Here is a 19467-nt window from a genome sequence, read left to right as displayed (position 1 = left end):
TGCTGGTGTCGTGATGTCATCACAGTCGTCATTTGATGCACTGACTGTCATTAATTACTGGGCTCATCTGCATGATCCCTGCCAAAATAAAAGTTAAATCAAATAAAATGTATCAGGCTGTGGTACTTCGGTTCTCTCTGTGTTCCCATGGAAACATTGTGTGGTGGAAACGCATGCGGTCCTCTCTTTTCCATCAGCCAACGCAGTTCTTCCCCTCAACTCACTGACTCAAAGCAGAGTCCTACCATAGGTACACAATTATTGGAAGTTAGTCTCAGAATGGCCTCGTTTCCACAAGACTAAGGACTGGCTTTCTCCTGAGGACTGGCTTTCTCCTGAGGACTGGCTTTCTCCTGAGGACTGGCTTTCTCCTGAGGACTGTCTTTCTCCTGAGGACTGGCTTTCTCCTGAGGACTGGCTTTTTACTGAGGAGTGGCTTTCTACTGAGGACTGGATTTCTACTGAGGACTGGCTTTCTACTGAGGACTGGCTTTCTACTGAGGACTGGATTTCTACTGAGGACTAGCTTTCTCCTGAGGACTGGCTTTCTACTGAGGACTGGATTTTTACTGAGGACTAGCTTTCTCCTGAGGACTGGCTTTCTCCTGAGGACTGGATTTTTACTGAGGACTGGCTTTCTACTGAGGACTGGCTTTCTACTGAGGACTAGCTTTCTACTGAGGACTGGATTTCTACTGAGAACTGGCTTTCTACTGAGGACCAGCTTTCTACTGAGGACTAGCTTTCTACTGAGGACTGGCTTTCTACTGAGGACTGGCTTTATACCGAGGACTAGCTTTCTAAAGTCTGATGCAATCCTAACCTAAACCTTTTAAATGTAGCCTCATCATCCTTGTTGGCAAAACTAAGAGTAAATTGTTGATACATTTTTCATGCAATTGATGTTCACAAGGCTTAACATTGTTTAACATAGCTTTTCTTTCTTTGCAAAATGAAACGCCCCATGTCCCATCTCATCTGGCAAAAAGTCATCCTGTCCTTATGACCGTTTGAGATGTATTGTGTAGACAATGTTTCCAAATGAGACACCTTTGGAGGCCTTGAGGCAGCAGGTATCATGTGAGTGGAGAGCAGCTGACAGGTCTAAAAATCACAAATCAAATATAGACTGTACCTCAGAATTCATTTCATGCCATGCATGCAGGAACTGAGTATGCTCAGTATGTTCACATATTCCACATCGAGATAAAATGAGGATATCTGATCTTATCAAGCAGCTTAACAGAAAGTAACTGGATGGTTTGCTTAAGCTTAAACTGCATTTGACACTAATGGACCTTACAATAAGTAAACAAGCAGCCTACAAAGCATGCATCAATGTATTTGTTATCTTCAAAATGATGAGTGACATGAATATAGTGATTGACCAAGAAATGAACAATCATTAGGTGACAAATAAATAAACATCCAAAGGTGAATATTCTTAAATAATCCATTGGTAACAGCAAAACCATACATTTTAGTAGACACTCTTATCCAGAGTGACTTACAGGTGCAATTAAGATTAAGTGCCTTGCTCAAGGGCACATCGACAGATATTTCACCTAGCCGGCTCGGGGGAATCAGTGGCCTTTCAGTTACTGGCCCAAACCTCTTAACAGCTAAGCTACCTGCCGCCCTATATAATTCAGATAACTCTAGGGAATGCCTTATTCGGAGATGTTTGATTGTACTAATCTGGTTCAATCAATTAATACAAGTTCAGATTCATCAATCATTCGGAGAGCGAGCAAATAGAGTCCTTGTACAAATGTTATAATTTATAAATGAACATCAGGTAAATCAATTAATCAAAGGGTTTCATTATGAACTGGGCCTAAAGCAAATGTCTTTGCAACTTATGAATTACGTTAAAACTACCAGGGGAATAAACATAAGTTAAATCATTTATACCAACATTCAATAGACTCTGCTGTATTGCATTTATTTAAAAGGTGAACGTTTGAATAATACTCAACCTAAAAACTAAATATTATTATTTATGTAGCTTGGTAAAGATGTTTTTGTTTTTTATTAAATACTTATTCACTATTACACTACATAGATTTCAGACATTTATTACAGTTTAACAAACTGCTAAGCATACACCACAAAATAAATAAATCATCAGTCCTATGATTGAACAGGCCTCTTATACCGTCCTGCTCAGGAGCAAAAGACATGATCTTTGCGGCCTACATGATGACAATTACCTAAAGCAGTGTGTGAGCAGATACAGTATGTAGGTCATGATTCTAGGGCACGGATGGAAGGACCATGCAGCTCACACTTTGTGCACACAAGCTCTGAGAGGAGGTTACATCTTTAATTCAATTATTGGCTGCAGAAAGGCACTGATTATGTTACAATACCCTGAAGGGATACTTTAGGCGAACAAAGTATCATCATCGTCACCATCATTATAATAAACCACATACATTTAAGAGGTGCAGCTGATACAGTTGGAAGCAAAGCACACTGGAACAGCTTTGAGAGTGAAAGCAAACTACCCATGAAAAATATGATCCTATTCCTGTCAATTGCTACCTCATTTTCCTCATTGTGTAAGAGTTTAGCACATCTCCCTATCCTCCCTCTAGTCTGGTCTGGGAATGCCAATGCTTTCACCAGAAACTGCTTAAGATATATATATGTCTCACTCTTGACATGTGTACACAGAATTTGCACACTTTTGACATTTTAACCCATGTGAGTAAAAGTTTATAACCTGTAAAAAATGACATGTACAGTATCCTGATCCATTCAAATGTATGAACAGGTGTAAATACTTTTTTCTGGTTCATACCAGGGAGTTGTCAGACCTACACTCTACTGCAGTGGTTCCTAAACTGTGGGGTACAAGGGGTTGGCAGAGAGGTAGGGGCTTTTAGGTGTGGCATGAGTGAAAACATTTGGGAAGCACTGCTCTACTGTACAGTGAATTAGACATTTGCAAATGTATTAAATGTTCAGGGAGTGGCGCCTCAGACAATCCACGGATCGTCTGTACATTGTAGTATTCCGTAACACAAACAAATTATTACGTCAGTAATAGAGACGCACAACCAACACCCTGAGAACAAGATCTGAAGGGCTGGGCCTACTCAGATTGTGAAACCAAACTGTCTTCCTCTGAGACACCAGTGTAGCCACACCCAACCCTTGACTGTGACCTTTTGCCTTGGGAGACTCCGGTAAAGCCTGAGCAGTCAGGATTATCACAACAAGACATGAGAATAGACACTCCAGAAAAAAGGAATAGCCCAGATATACAGAAGGCCTCCCTGTCTTGCACACGGTCAAGGATTAAAATACACCCAGATTGAAGTAAATTTACCTCTAAGTTAACTAGACTCATTATGTGGGAGGACACTTCCATGAACAAGCTGCACTGATCACAGTATGTTTGAGGATTCCAGGTCGTCTACTTACAGTAACCACCCCACAGCTTACTGTGCTATGGGGAAAAACAATGCTGTGAGAAACGTTATGCCATTTCCCCTAACTAATTTCCATGGATTCTCTGAAGCGAGATGCTGACACACAAAACATTAATCATATTTGAACAACCGGAAGAAAGGAACATAAAAGGTAAAGCAATTAAGTGTCTTGTCATGCCCTAGTAGGTCTCTGCCTGTAGCTAGTGAGTACAAAGACAGTGTGCTGTGGACCAGAGATGAGCGACATCAGCAGAGAGGCTAATGACGTCTGTACTGGCAGTTATAACCCGAGCTGAACATTTCGTCTGTCACAGTAAGAAGGTTAAAGAGGGTGACATGAATACCAGACATACTCTCAAGGGTCATGTGCAACATAGTTCCACTGGGTGAATGAAGCCGCCGCCAAGTATACCAAGGAATGCTACAGTACTACTACAGCACACAGGATCACCAGGATTTTCTGCTTAATGACATACTGCACCACAAGCTACCTGATATACAGTCCCTTCGGAAAGTATTCAGACCCCTTCCCTTTTTCCACATTTTGTTACGTTACAGCCTTATTCTAAAATTGATTAAATAAAAACATTTCCTCAATCTACACACAATACCCCATAATGACAAAGCGAAAACAGGTTTTAGAAATGTTGCAAAATGAACCATAAAAAACAGAAATACCTTATTTAGATATTATTCTATTCAGACCCTTTGCTATGAGATGCGAAATTGCTCTCAGGTGCATCCTGTTTCCATTGATCATCCTTGAGATGCTTCTACAACTTGGAGTCCACCTATGGTAAATTCAATTGATTGGACATGATTTGGAAAAGCACACACCTGTCTATATAAGGTCCCAAAGTTGACAGTGCATGTCAGAGAAAAAGCCATTAGATCAAAGGAATTGTCCGTAGAGCTCCGAGACAGGATTGTGTCGAGACACAGATCTGGGGAAGAGGACCAAAAAAGTTCTGCAGCATTGAAGGTCCCCAAGAACACAGTGGCCTCCATCATTCTTAAATGGAAGAAGTTTGGAACCACCAAGACTCTTCCTAGTGCTGGCCGCCTGGCCAAACTGAGCCATCGGGGTAGAATGGCCTTGGTCAGGGAGGTGACCAAGAACCCAATGGTAACTCTTGAGTTCCTCTGAGGAGATCGGAGAACCTCCCTGAAAGACAACCATCTCTGCAGCACACCACCAATCAGGCCTTTATGGTAGAGAGGCCAGACGGAAGCCACTCCTCAGTAAAAGGCACATGACAGCCAGTTTCAAGTTTGCCAAAAGGCACCTGAAGGACTCTCAGACCATGAGTAACAAGATTCTCTGCTCTGATGAAACCAAGATTGAACTCTTGGCCTGAATGCCAAGTGTCGCGTCTGGAGGAAACCTGGCACCATCCCTACGGTGAAGCATGGTGGTGGCAGCATCATGCTGTGGGGATGTTTTTCAGCAGCAGTGACTGGGAGAGTAGTCAGGATCAAGGGAAAGATGAACGGAGCAAAGTACAGAGAGATCCTTGATGAAAACCTGCTCCAGAGTGCTCAGCACCTCAGAGTGGGGCGAAGGTTCACCTTCCAACAGGACAACGACCCTTAGCACACAGCCAAGACAACACAGGAGTGGTTTTGGAACAAGTCTCTGAATGTCCTTGAGTGGCCATAGCTGTGCAGCGACGCTCCCCATCCAACCTGACAGAGCTTGAGAGGATTTGCAGGTGTTCCAAGCTCGTAGCGTCATTCCCAGGAACACTCGAGGCTGTAATCGCTGCCAAAGGTGCTTCAACAAATATTGAGTAAAGGGTCTGAATAGTTACGTAAATGTGATATTTCAGTTGCACAAATCTAAAAACCTGGTTTTGCTTTGTTATTATGGGGTATTGTATGTAGATTGATGAGGGGGAAAAATATGTTTATCCAGTTTAGAATAAGGCTTTAACGTAACAAAATGTGGAAAAAAAATCAAGGGGACTGAATACTTTCCAAATGCACTGTATTTAGATTATCATGTCAAGCTTTCTACCTCTAGATTTGAATGGCTATATTTTCACCATATGTTTAATATGTTAGGTGAGTTGTCTGACAGTAGCAGGAATGCCTATTTGTTGCTTATATGACAAGCACTAAGTAGTACATGTCATATAATCCATAGTTTGATAGGATTGTGTTGTGTCATACTTGTAGTTTAGTCTGTCATGTCTTATCAACTGGGGTAATTATCAGCATGTGAACCTTGATCTCATCTTTGTTACACTTCCTTTTCAAAACGTGAAACGCAAAGAATATTCCCCACTGCTGAAAGAAGTGGAGGTGCCATGAATGACTTTCCAAAAATGCTTGGTTGGTTATGATTTATTTTTTATCAAAATGTTATCACTATGCATTGGGACATAAAAGAGTAGGGGAAAGATACTTTACTCTCTATAATATATCACTGTTCAAGAGGTTTATACAAGCTATCAATTCACCTAAATTCAATTCAAGGAATCTACAAAGAATGAACTGAGGTTGCCGTAGTTCAGTTACAAGTAATTGCCAGTAGAGGCAGCTTTCATAGAAAATCTCCAGTTCATGCTAGCTGTTATTTTAATCACTCATCACACTGGTGACAGATGCAGCCTGGGCCCACTGCCTCAAAAAAGGAGGTGTGATTAATGAATCATGTATTCCAGATGTGACCTAATTATAACAGATCAATACAGATGTGGGATCTTAATATGAGCAAGTTTGCTACAGCAGGAAAATAATAAGCAACAGAATATGTTAATTATTATGTGGATTATAATTCATGGATATTTTTGTAGGGGTTGATACATTTTTGTAACTGAAAATCAAGTCTGAAATTTCAAAGTGGAAATTACAAACTTGAGAACCCTTTTTAAACCTCAAATACACTACAAGATAAAAAAAAAATTATCCTGCAACTGGGTGATCAAATTAAGATCCTACATCTGTAGTTGTATCCTCAACCTATCCCAGCAGAGGACACCAAAATCACAAGACTATAATTTCCATGAGGGCATTTCCATCGAAAAGGACACATGAGCCCCAACCTGTGAAGTTCATAAAAGCATATCATTTTGGGTGTCAAATGAAAGCTAAGAGTCTATATTTTGGGGGAAAGAAGGCATAGATAAATTTGTCAACTATTTTCAATCTTAACAATTAGGCATAAGTAAAGGCTTTATTTTGTGGATAAACAGATGGAAAATAGGTTTTAGAAAGTATCTACCAGAAAAAGTCTTAAAAAGGTATGAGAAATACATTTTAAAAAACAATGTTGATGTAAAGACTAGAGGTCAATGGTCGATTAGGGCCGATTTTAAGGCCGATTTCAAGTTTCCATAACAATCGGTAATCAGCATTTTTGGATGCCGATTATGGCCGATTGCATTGCAATCCACAAGGAGACTGCGTGGCAGGCTGACAACCTGTCACGCGAGTGCAGTAAGGAGCCAAGGTAAGTTGCTAGCTAGCATTAAACTTATCTTATAAAAAACAATCAATCTTAACAAAATCACTTGTTAACTACACATGGTTGATGATATTACTACTTTTTTGTCCTGCATTGAATATAATCAATGCGGTGCCTGTTAATTTATCATCAAATCACAGCCTACGTCGCTAAACGGGTGATGATTTAACAAAAGCTCATTCGAGAAAAAAGCACAATCGTTGCACCAATGCACCTAACCAAAAACATCAATGCCTTTCTTAAAATCAATACACAAGTATATTTTTTTAAACCTGCATATTTAGTTAAAATAAATTCATGTTAGCAGGCAATATTAACTAGGGAAATTGTGTCAGGGTATATGGAGCAGTTTGGGCCTCCTGTCTCGTTGCGAACTTTGTGAAGACCATTTCTTACTAACATAGACCGTAATTAATTTGCCAGAATTTTACATAATTATGACATAACATTGAAGGTTGTGCAATGTAACAGCAATATTTAGACTTAGGGTTGCCACCCGTTCGATAAAATACGGAACGGTTTCGTATTTCACTGAAAGAATAAACGTTTAGTTTTCAAAATGATATTTTTCCAGATTTGACCATATTAATGGCCTAAGGCTCGTATTTCTGTCTGTTTATTATATTATAATTAAGTATATGATTTGATATTTGATAGAGCAGTCTGACTGAGGCAGCAGCAGGCTCGTAAGCATTCATTCAAACAGCACTTTACTGCGTTTTCCAGCAGCTCTTCGCAATGCTTGAAGCACAGCTCTGTTTATGACTTCAAGCCTATCAAGATTAGGCTGGCAATACTATAGTGCCTATAAGAACATCCAATAGTCAAAGGTATATGAAATACAAATGGTATAGAGAGAACTTGTCCTATAATTCCTATAATAACTACAACCTAAAACTTCTTAACTGGGAATATTGAAGATTCATGTTAAAAGGAACCACCAGCTTTCATATGTTCTCATGTTCTGAGGAACTTAAACATTAGCTTTTTTCACATGGCACATATTGCACTTTTACTTTCTTCTCCAACACTGTGTTTTTGTATTATTTAAACCAAATTGAACATGTTTCATTAATTATTTGAGACTAAATTGATTTTATTTATGTATTATATTAGGTTAAAATAAAAGTGTTCATTCAGTATTGTTGTAATTGTCATTATTACAAATATAAAAATAAAAATTGTCCGATTAATCAGTATTGGCTATTTTGGTCCTCTAATAATCGGAATTGGTATCGGCGTTGAAAAATCATAATCGGTCGACCTCTAGTAAAGACCCCTGCCAACTAATATCAACAGTTGTATTTTGTTTGAGACATTGTTTACCTTAAGTTTAAGAAATATTGCCTGGTGCCTTATAATTCCATTACTAAAAACCCACATATCTTTAAGATAGTTTCTAATTTCTGTCCCTCATGAGAAGGGAGGATAATAAAAGTTTACAAAAGTAACAAGCAATGATAGACCTACCAATTAGTTAGTGATTTTACTGATATGAACTTTTTAAAATGAATTATTAAGTGATTAAAACTCGTAATTCCGTTACCAAATTGGTAATGGAATACCCAAAAAAGTCAGTAACCGAATTATTACAACTGAATTGGCTACAATGGGAAATCAGAATAGTCTCAACCCACAGTTGGGTCACCTGCTACTGTCCTCCCTTCCACTGCCATACTGTTATGTTGAGCTCATAACTGTTTTCTTTGTCTTTCTGTCATCTAGTGGTCAAACCAAGAATGTTAAAACAGTCTAAGTCTAGACAACCCCTCCCTCTCTCTCTCTCTGCCTTTTCACTCTCACTCTCCAGTTAATGTCACCGGTCCTAGCTCTTACTGACACCTACCCATGAGCCTTCTACCTTTCCATTTACATTAACCAGCATCCTCGCCCAATGAGCACCTACCGACACCGGACATCCATTGATGTTGAAAAGTAGTTTACATTTGATCAGCCCAACCTGGTATTGATGTTAACGTCCACAGACGGACCGGACAAGTTTGGTTAGCACAGTACAGTACAGCACTGTACAGTGAGTAGAGCACAGTGGAGTACAGTACAATACAGTAGTACAGTACAATACAAGGAGTACAGCGCTGCTACACTGTGATGTCCACACTTGTGAAACATGAGGAGAATGACATTCATATCCATAATTATGCATTTCTGGGTATTAGAGATCAGGGACCCATGATGTAATTCCATTACCGGCTGTAAATCCACTTTTTATTGTAGTTCAATAACTCAACGTGTCATGTCATAGCTGACACCCCATTCTTTCTGCAGACATCTTTGAATCTTAATATGGAGCAGATATTTGAGAATTTTTTGAAAACGTGGTCGCATAAAAACCTGAGGGAGATTTTACCATGATTCCATTACCAAAGTTTGTCTCTGCACAGTTCTTCCACTAAATACGTTTTTGTAAATGTTTCAGTGGAAATTGTTAAAAGTAGTCTTTGTGCATAGATTTGTATGGTTTGTTAAACTTTCAAATCAATGTTTTTTATTTGACATACAATTTCAAGTGAATAAACTGAGTCAAAGCGTAAATCCGTTACCATGGAATTGCTCATGAGGTGATTATAAGTACGTCATATTCTTATCCTGTTGATAGATGCATCACACTTGACTGTCACTTCAGTACAGAAGTTACATGTTAATTACTGCTCTTACATCCATTCCAATTAGGTGCCGAAAGTAGGGCTTAGCAATCCCCTTCAAAAATGAATTAAATAAATATTTGACTATTCAACAAATTTCCAGGAAACAAGCACCCGTTGTCCAGGTCAATTCATGTCAGTCACTGCTTGAGGACATAAGCCGCAGGAAACCAACCATCAAATGCATGACGTTGGTGATGGGAGGCATGTTTATGTTGATATCTAATGTGGAACAGTGCAGCTGACACCCATGTGACATTCCATTGTCAGTGTCCCAAAGAAACATACTACAACCACTAGGTGATTTAACAAGTGAAGAGGGGCCCGTAAATAGATGCTTGCTGTGCAACAGCTGTTCACTGCCAACGTGACTGCCTTTATTTTTACTTCAAATTCTAGAGGTATAAGGAGGTTAAAAATGTACTCAAAATCACTAACTATTGACTTCTACTGGCCTGTGAAGCTATGATAACCCCTGACATCTGCTATCTTTCAAACCTCCTGTTCCCATACAAACACACTAGACAATTGACGACTAACGCTACCAGGCATTTAGCCCCCCAAATCAAACCATCATAGTTTTGGAGTTAAACGCTTTTCTCGGCTTGGCCCTGACCTGTCTGTGACATAAAGGGTCATGGCACAGTCTCGGTCTGACCACAGTCTGGCTGATTTAATCAAGTGAATCCATTCCGAATCATTCTCTGGATGTATTTTTTTATCTAACACTTGCATTTACACTGGATTAGGAGCATTGCTATTTCTCTGCAGAGTCACTTTTCTGAAGTGCAGGTATGATTAGATTGTGTCCTGAATTGCTGCTGAGCAGAATGCACTGTCCAATCAGAGCCACTGACGATGATTTGGTGGTCCTCAGAACGGAAAAGGTTGGGAACCGACACAGTAGGCTAAATCCTCACTGATGTCCCAAAATAGAGGAGTTCACCTGGGTGTCACAATGCTAAAATGTCGCTTCATAAAATTGAAGTTTTCGGTAATATAAAACTGCCCTTTAAAAAGAAAAACTCCAGCCAGCACACTTGAGTTGAGCTTGATGCTTCACTTTAACAACTACACCTAATAACAAAATAATAAAAACACTTCAGCAATAGACATTCTTCTCAGGTTAGCCTTCATGCAATGAAAAACGACCAGCAGGTACATTCCATTGAAAGAGTTCATAATGAAACATTCTCAGGTACATTATAGAAACAGGAAATGGTGTGGTGCGATCGATCCTCACTGCTCACAGCTAGACCTAACAATAAAGTGAATTCACTGCTCATCTCGAGACCTCTATGAAATAAACCTGTAGTCATGTTTCACTAATTTATTGTGTGCTTGAAATGAACCATCATGAGTTGAACATTCATCAAAGCCTTGAAGAGAGTCTTTCTTAAAGGGACAGAGCACAGGGGGAAAAAATGACTTTGCTTTTACACGGACCTGCTCCATTTGTGCATGGCTAGTCACACTTAGCATCCCCAGCGATATTCCAACTAGCGTTCAGTTTAATCTTGCAGGACATGGCCCAGTAACCTACTTTCCCTCCAGCAGGCTCCGTAACAGCAGAGGCTGCGTGTCATGAGTTACCTAACATTCACACAGCATATTTTCAGGCAGAGAGACATGAAAACCCTCTACAGCATAAGGAGGGGGCAGAGACCCCTATTTCCTCTCTGTACACCTTTCGATTAAAAACAAACACTTGTCAAGGAGCTCTGTGAAAGTAAAGGTTTTGGCATCCTCTTTAACAGAGCTCACTGCATCTGTTCTAAAAGCTCATAAAAAGCATGTTGCATATTTTCAACCTTTATAGGGCAGCAGGTAGCCTAGTGGTTAGAATGTTGGACTAGTAACTGAAAGGTTGCAAGATCAAATTCCCAAGCTGACAAGGTAAAAATCTGTTGTTCTGCCCCTGAACAAGGCAGTTGACCCACTGTTCATAGGCTGTCACTGAAAATAAGATTTTTTTCTTAACTGACTTGCCTAGATAAATAAATAAATAAAATAGCCAAGGCTTGAACTGACCCTCTATACTGCCATGACACAGCTTTGCTAAGAAGACCTTATAGAGCCCCACAGTGGATGTGTCATAATACTCACATAACCTAGCTGTAAAACAGGGAAATTGTTCCAATTGTTTTTCCACCATTCAATTTTCCAATAGGGTATTTTAGAAACACTTAAAATAAGGGCTGTGTTTGGTGTAGGCTTACCCTGCTGTGACGTTTTAATAACCATGTAAATCTCTCTTGGACAAGGTGACTTTTATCAATGCAGTACCAGTCAAATGTTTGGACACACCTACTCATTAAAGGGATATTCTTAATATTTACTATGTTCTATATTGTGGAATAATAGTGAAGACATCAAAACGATGAAATAACACATATGAAAAGATGTAGTAACCAAAAAAGTGTTTTATATATATATTTTATATTTGAGATTTTTATAAGAAGCCACCCTTTGCCTTGATGACAGCTTTGCACACTCTTGCCATTATCTCAACCAGCTTCATGAGGTAGTCACCTGAAATGCATTTCAATTAACAGGTGTTCCTTGTTAAAAGTTCATTTGTGGAATTTCTTTCCTTCTTAATGCTTTTGAGCCAATCAGTTGTGTTGTGACAAGGTAAGGGTGGTATTCAGAAGAGAGTCCTATTTGGTAAAAAAAACATATTATGGCAAGAACAACTCAAATAAGCAAAGAGAAATGACAGTCTATCATTACCTTAAGACATGAAGGTCAGTCAATCTGGAACATTTCAAGAACTTTGAAAGTTTCTTCAAGTGCAGTCGCAAAAACCATTGAGCACTATAAATGAAACTGGCTCTCATGAGGACCGCCACAGGAGGGGACGACCCAGAGTTACCTCTGCTGAAGAGAATAAGTTCATTAGATTTACCAGCCTCAGAAATTGCAGCCCAAATAAATGCTTCACAGAGTTCAAGTAACAGACTCATCTCAACATCAACTGTTCAGAGGAGACTGCGTGAATCAGGCCTTCATGGTCGAATTGCTGCAAAGAAACCACTACTAAAGGACACCAATAAGAAAAAGAGACTTGCTTGGGCCAAGAAACACGAGCAATGGACATTAGACCGGTGGAAATCTGTCCTTTGGTCTGATGAGTCCAAATTTGCAATTTTTGGTTCCAACCACTGTGTCTTTGCGAGACACAGAGTAGGTGAACGGATGATCTCTGCATGTGTGGTTTCCACTGTGAAGCATGGAGGAGGTGGTGTGATGGTGTGGGGGTGCTTTGCTGCTGACACAGACGCATTCTGTCTCCTAGAGATGAATGTACTTTGGTGCGAAAAGTACAAATTAATCCCACAACAACAGCAAAGGACCTTGTGAAGATGCTGGAGGAAACAGGTTCAAAAGTATCTATATCCACAGTAAAACGAGTCCTATATCGACTTAACCTGGAAGCCACTGCTCCAAAACTGCCATAAAAAAAGCCAGACTACAGTTTGCAACTGCACAAAGGGACAAAGATAATACTTTTTGGAGAAATGTCCTCTGGTCTGATGAAACAAATATAGAACTGTTTGGCCATAATGACCATCATTATGTTTGGAGGAAAAAAGGGGAGGCTTGAATGCCGAAGAACACCATCCCAACCGTGAAGCACGGGGGTGGCAACATCATGTTGTGGGGGTGCTTTGCTGCAGGAGGGACTGGTGCACTTCACAAAATAGATGGCATCATGAGGAAGTCAAATTATGTGGATATATTGAAGCAACATCTCAAGACATCAGTCAGGAAGTTAAAGCTTGGTTGCAAATGCGTCTTCCAAATGGACAATGACCCCAAGCATACTTCCAAAGTTGTGGCAGAATGGCTTAAGGACAACAAAGTCAAGGTATTGGAGTGACCATCTCAAAGCCCTGACCTCAATCTTATCAAAAATCTGTGGGCAGAACTGAAAAAGCGTGTGCGAGCAAGGAGGCCTACAAACCTGACTCAGTTACACCAGCCCTGTCAGGAGGAATGGGCTAGAATGTACCCAACTTATTGTGGGAAGCTTGTTGAAGACTACCCAAAACGTTTGACCCAAATTAAACAATTTAAAGGCAATGCTACCAAATACTTATTGAGTGTATGCAAACTTCTGACCCACTGAGACTGTGATGAAAGAAATAAAAGCTGAAATAAATAATTCTCTCTACTATTATTCTGACATTTCACGTTCTTAAAATAAAGTAGTGATGCTAACTGACCTAAGACAGGGAATTTTGTACTAGGATTAAATGTCAGGAATTGTGAAAAACTGAGTATAAATGTATTTGGCTAAGGTGTATGTAAACTTCCGACTTCAACTGTAAAATATATTTTGATTTGTTTAACACTTCTTTGGTTACTACATGATTCCACATGTTTTATTTTTTAGTTTCGATGTCTTCACTAATTATTCTACGAAGTAGAAAATAGTAAAATAAAGAAAAACCCTTGAATGAGTAGGTGTGTCCAAACTTTTGACTGGTACTGTATATTCGGCTCGATTTACTCTCATATTTGAAAATGCTAATTAGAATCAAAGTAGACATCATGCAAAACTACAATTCCCTGCAAGCTCCTACAGGTCATCTCTAGCTGACACCTTTTCTAACAGGTACTGTGTCAATTTAAAACTCGTACAAGACATTTCACAGAACTGTCCATTTAAATACATTTGGCCAATTTATTCATTACTACATTTATATAACATTAGATAGTTAATTCAGAGATTCGTACCTTTGCCTTGATTCGGCAGTCTCGTCCAGATCATCATGGCATTTGTAGTTTTTTATGATAGCCACATTAGTAGCTAATTAGCGTTTCATTTATAAGATAAGTCACCTTATCCTAGAGAGTTTTACACGGTTATAAAAACATCACGCCAAGGTAAGCCTACACGACACATAACCCTTATTTTATGTGTTTCTAAAATCCCCCGAGGGAAAAATAAATTGTGGAAATACCGATAGGAACCATTTCCGTTTTGGTATTATGACTCATACTGTGGTACTCTATAGTAGAAGTATCTATCGATGGAAGGGGAAGTTACATGAAGAGATAGATAAAAATGGGCAGATGAGTGAGGAAAAGAAAGAGAAAAGGAGATGTCAGCCAGTAGAGGGCAGACAGTGTATCTCTTGAGTTAAAAGTCTAACTCTTAGTGGGTTGGCTCAGTGAAATAAGCTTAGCTACCTCACTTCACCATTACTTCACCTCACCTACTCGTGGCAACCAAAAACCTGACCACATAGGACCAGCCTCATCACAGACCAACTGAACAATAGTAAAACCATCAACATAGGCTTCCAATCCTTGCTCCTTGAACACTTTATCAGGATCATTGTGAGCCAAAAATCATCAAATCGTCAGTATCAAGGCAAATGGAAACTTAAATAATGTGATGTCTTCAAAATAATGGCTCACATGATTGTAGTGTGTGTTGAATAATTCAACGATGACCACAAACTTTTTGCCATCATAGATTGTTTTTGTGAATAATATCCATTATCTGAACTAAGCCAGCACTATTTCTGCGAGTCTGATATACATTCAGGATCGGTGTGAGTGGAGAAGAGTCCCCATCATCATCATCAATCGTACCACGCAATCATAGGCCTACATTTTCTCATAAGGATGAACAGCTTTCGTTGCAAATATTTTCTCCTGGCGCCCAGAACAACTGCGCAGCACGGGTAAATTTAGTTTCCCTTCTTTAATAAATACATCTGAGGCGTGACGTCACTGCAACTGGCTCTGGCTCATGCTTCTTCATGAGTCATGAGTTACATAACAATGTCTCTTTTAGTGATTAACCTACATAAATTAGATGTTGTAAGGAGTGCTCTCCTGACAGTGTGGTCACGATCAACCTTTCAGAACGAAGTAACTTTTATATAGGACCAAAACTATAATTCCACGACTGGTCTGGCTCGCATGGATAGCCTACTGTATTTCCAAAAGACTACAGGCTATTCAACACATCCAAAACGTGCAGCCTTATTCTTAATACTGGATGAAAATAAATTAAAATAACTTGGTCTAGCCTGTCAAATTAGGTAATCTAATAGAAAACCGTGAAATCACCTGGAAGTTCCCATTTCCGACAACTGCACGACTATAAAACCATAGACTATCATGCACCGGCATATCAATGGAACATCAACTTTCGATCAACCTTAGCCAGATGTCACTCAGTCCGCTCAATGTAGGTTACGCGTGAACTTGCTGTAAGCGAGTAAAAGTAATGCATTAACTTACTTAATGTAAAGCAGCAACGAGGGGACGATTCCGATATGAAAATCCCATCGAGAAGTACAACAAGGCTTTTAGACTCCTATTCCTACCATGAAATAGTGTTAAGTAACTGGCACCGTTTCTGTAGGCAATGAGATACTTCGAAGTGTTTTCACTGCTGATGTTCATTTTCCAAACCACACACCTCACAATTTACATCATCAGCCGTCGTCGCACCTTAAAAGGAGCTACAGGGAGTGACCTAACCAAGCGCGTCGTGTCCAGATTCGCTACAGTAGGGGAGGGAGGAGGAGCGTCCGGCACGAGCGCATATCCTCAGTTCATTGCCATTGAAGCGTAGCCCGCCAACGTCATCGCCTAAAATTATGGACAACATTCACTACTCAGCCAATTCGTTCACAGTAATGATCGAGGCCATCTGGCATCTAGTGCTTCAGGACGACCTCATCCCATTTTTATCACATTGCTATTTTTCCGATTTATGCATGCATCATAGTGCTGTAGCTTTAGTTCTATTGTCGCATTAAACAACTGGAAACTCGAAAATCTCCGACTTCTAACTTCAGTGCGTTCAGGACAACTGGGAACTCCGATTGGAAAAATCGTTTTGATGGTCATCCAACTCGGAATTCCAATTTTGGGCCTCTTTTTAGAGCTCCGACTTTGCACTTGAAGATCACTGACGTTATGATTTGGTCTCGAATTTTTCTGAGTTCCCAGTTGTCTTGAAAGCACCATAAATTGACGTGTGCCCAGCAGCCAACTAAGTTACACAACAACCATTATTTTGCAAGTACAGGGCTTCTGCTACTTGCAACCTTCCATCGCAGTAAATTATTGAAATTGCAGAATGGACTGATATTGTGTCACTACCTTAACACTCATTTGCTTTTTATGTCTAACCTTATTGCCTATTTCAAATAATCGCCTACCATTGGCCTATTGACATGTGGTGCACATATTGGACAAAACTACATAGGCATATGCTACAGCTCAAAGTAGCCCACTATAATTTGAATAAAAGGGTGGGTTAAACTGGGTCATACATGGTCTTTACAGTCTCTGTACAGGACAGATAAAGGCCACAGTATTGCCATCTGGTGACAGACATGATCATTGGCAAATTATGATTTTCCCTCAAAAAATCAAACCCAACTCATAATAGAAAATAAGTATGACTTTTGTATCTACAATGATTTAGAAATCCCATGAGACATTCACATTATCTACAGTATATCACTGAAACATTCAAATGTCATTCAAATTTTACACATTTTATGATTTCCACATTTACATGGATTAACAGGTAGAAAATACATTTCCAGATAACTGAATTTGTGACATAGTCTATCATACTTACAAATTAAATTCAAAATTTGCATCAACATGATCACTTAGCCTATGTGTGAGATATTTTCACATTTGCATAAGCAATGGTGTGGCATGGCTAATCTTATTCACCAGCAGATTATCAAACCTTGTGGCAAGTAAGGTTTTGGTGTGGAATGTTTAAAGCTAGAATCCTTAGTTGCTACATCCATCTTTGGACTTTAATGACATATACCCATTGATTCTTGAAGAATACGACCTATCAATGCCTGATGAGCTTAGTTCAATTGTTGTGCCCCATCAGAACCCAAAATATAACCTTGTTTTACTCCAATGTTTGTAAACATTACTGTAAATGTAAACAAACATTGTATAGTCTGAAAACATGGTTAAAAATATAATTTGCATCCTCTGTCTATGAATTTGAGAGTGGTAACATTTCTCCAGGCACATCTGTCAACTTTTTACAGAAACAGAGGTGGGGTGTCCACTTTGTTTTTGTTACAATTAAGGATTCTAGCTTTACTTTCTTAATACGTCATTGTTGTTTTGCTTGCTTGAGTTATTTGTCTTGGTCAGAGACATTCACATCCAGAATCCTGGCCCAAGAAGGGTTAGAATTTCTATATTTTATAGTGCATGTATAACCTTCCTATTTGCTATTTTGACCTATTTTCATTCACTTCAAACCAACATGCTTGCAATACATTTTCTACCCTGGGTGGGTATCTACATTTTCTACCCTGGGTGGGTCTCTACATTTTCTACCCTGGGTGGGTATCTACATTTTCTACCCTGGATGGGTATCTACATTTTCTACCCTGGATGGGTATCTACATTTTCTACCCTGGGTGGGTTTTAGGCATTTATATAGTTCCATGCTTCATCATCATTCATACAAAAAATATACCATTATTTGTGACTGCTTTATAAGCAAGCAATACATGAGCTCTATTGTTTTAATAGAGCTCATGTACTGCTTGCTTATAAAGCACTCACAAATAATGGTATATTTAAAAAAAATGTGGTGTACAACCAAACATATTGAGAGGGATTTCAAGAGTCCTTGCTGTTACACATATGCACTCCAAAACAACTTTGACCTGAAGTGAATTGATTTGGAAATCTGATAATAGCACAAACTTTATGGAAATCACTTCTCTTTGGTGAATCACCCTTGGTTACATTGCATGATCACCTTACAGGATATGAGTTCAATGTGTGTCCATGGCGACAGGGTGACTTCATTCTATTTCAGAAGAGGAGAGAGAGCAAGCGATATCTCTTAGCCATTACCTAACCCTTGGACTCTTCCCTGTTCTGTATTCAGGGGAAGTAGGGGTGCTGAGGGTGTTGATAAATCAAAATCAAATAAAAAGTAAGGGTGCTGAGGGTGCTGATAAAAATATATATGCAAAAATATATATACAAAAAATATCCCACCAAATTAGTACACTAGGCGTTTATTACTCCTGTATGATTAATTACATTGTCTGAAAGTATTAAAAATACACTAACAACATCACAAATACATTATCTGTACAGCTAAAAACAACAATCCAATGTAAAAACAAGTTGACATTGAGGTTAAAGAAAGTGTGCTTTCTCAATTTACCTACTTTTTTAAACTCTTCATTTAGACAAAATCAAGACATCAATATATCAATGTTTTTTGTATAAAAAAATCTTAAATTACAGCTTAATTTGAGCCAATTCAGAACAAATCCTGCGATTAACTGAATTACATGTTTTCTATTGTTTGATAGCACTACATAAAACATGACTATTATAACATAAAAAGCCATCACTACAGTTAATGCCTACACAGACATGTATTAGGGGTTGTCCTAGTATCCATGGTAGCAGTTGCATAAATGATAAACTTCCTTATTAACAATTGACATCTCACACACCAGTGGAGTCATCATGGTATATCTTCTTTCATCATTAGTTGACCAGGATCCATGAAGCAATGGCAAGTAAATTAAATTAACTGTGTTATACAACTCCCATCTACCTTACAGACCTGGCAACCTGAGGTTATGCCATCATGGTGAGTCAGAGAAGAGTGAAGAAATAAAGTGAGAAACACACATTTACACGCACACATTTACACACAAATGACAATCAATTAACGCAAGTGTCCAGCCAGTCACATACGTTGTACTGCTGTGATTTAGTAGTTCCGCATTTCTCCCAAGCCAAACAAGAGATCTTCACATACAGACACAGACAGCCTACAGTATGTGATCAATTCTCTTTCCTTAAACATATATTAGCGCAACAGTATTTTAATGTGCAGTAC

The 19467-nt window shown here is 39.1% G+C and overlaps 1 protein-coding gene across 3 annotated transcripts in view; it reads right to left on the bottom strand.

Moving 5' to 3' along the window:
- npas2 (neuronal PAS domain protein 2) overlaps nucleotides 1-16045 on the bottom strand; it is a 74348-nt gene extending 58303 nt beyond the window's left edge. For all 3 annotated transcript variants that reach the window (XM_036937284.2, XM_090192105.1, XM_090192103.1), the window contains exon 1: nucleotides 15837-16045. The gene's annotated coding sequence lies outside the window, so the exon portion shown is untranslated. The remainder of the gene's footprint in view (nucleotides 1-15836) is intronic.
- Nucleotides 16046-19467: the final 3422 nt, after the last annotated feature.

Source organism: Oncorhynchus mykiss, chromosome 12, assembly GCF_057628025.1.
Source record: "Oncorhynchus mykiss isolate SJ-2025 chromosome 12, ASM5762802v1, whole genome shotgun sequence".
NCBI lineage: Eukaryota > Metazoa > Chordata > Actinopteri > Salmoniformes > Salmonidae > Oncorhynchus > Oncorhynchus mykiss.
The sequence above is the reverse complement of the archived record's forward strand: the minus strand, read 5'-3'. Positions and strand labels throughout refer to the sequence as shown.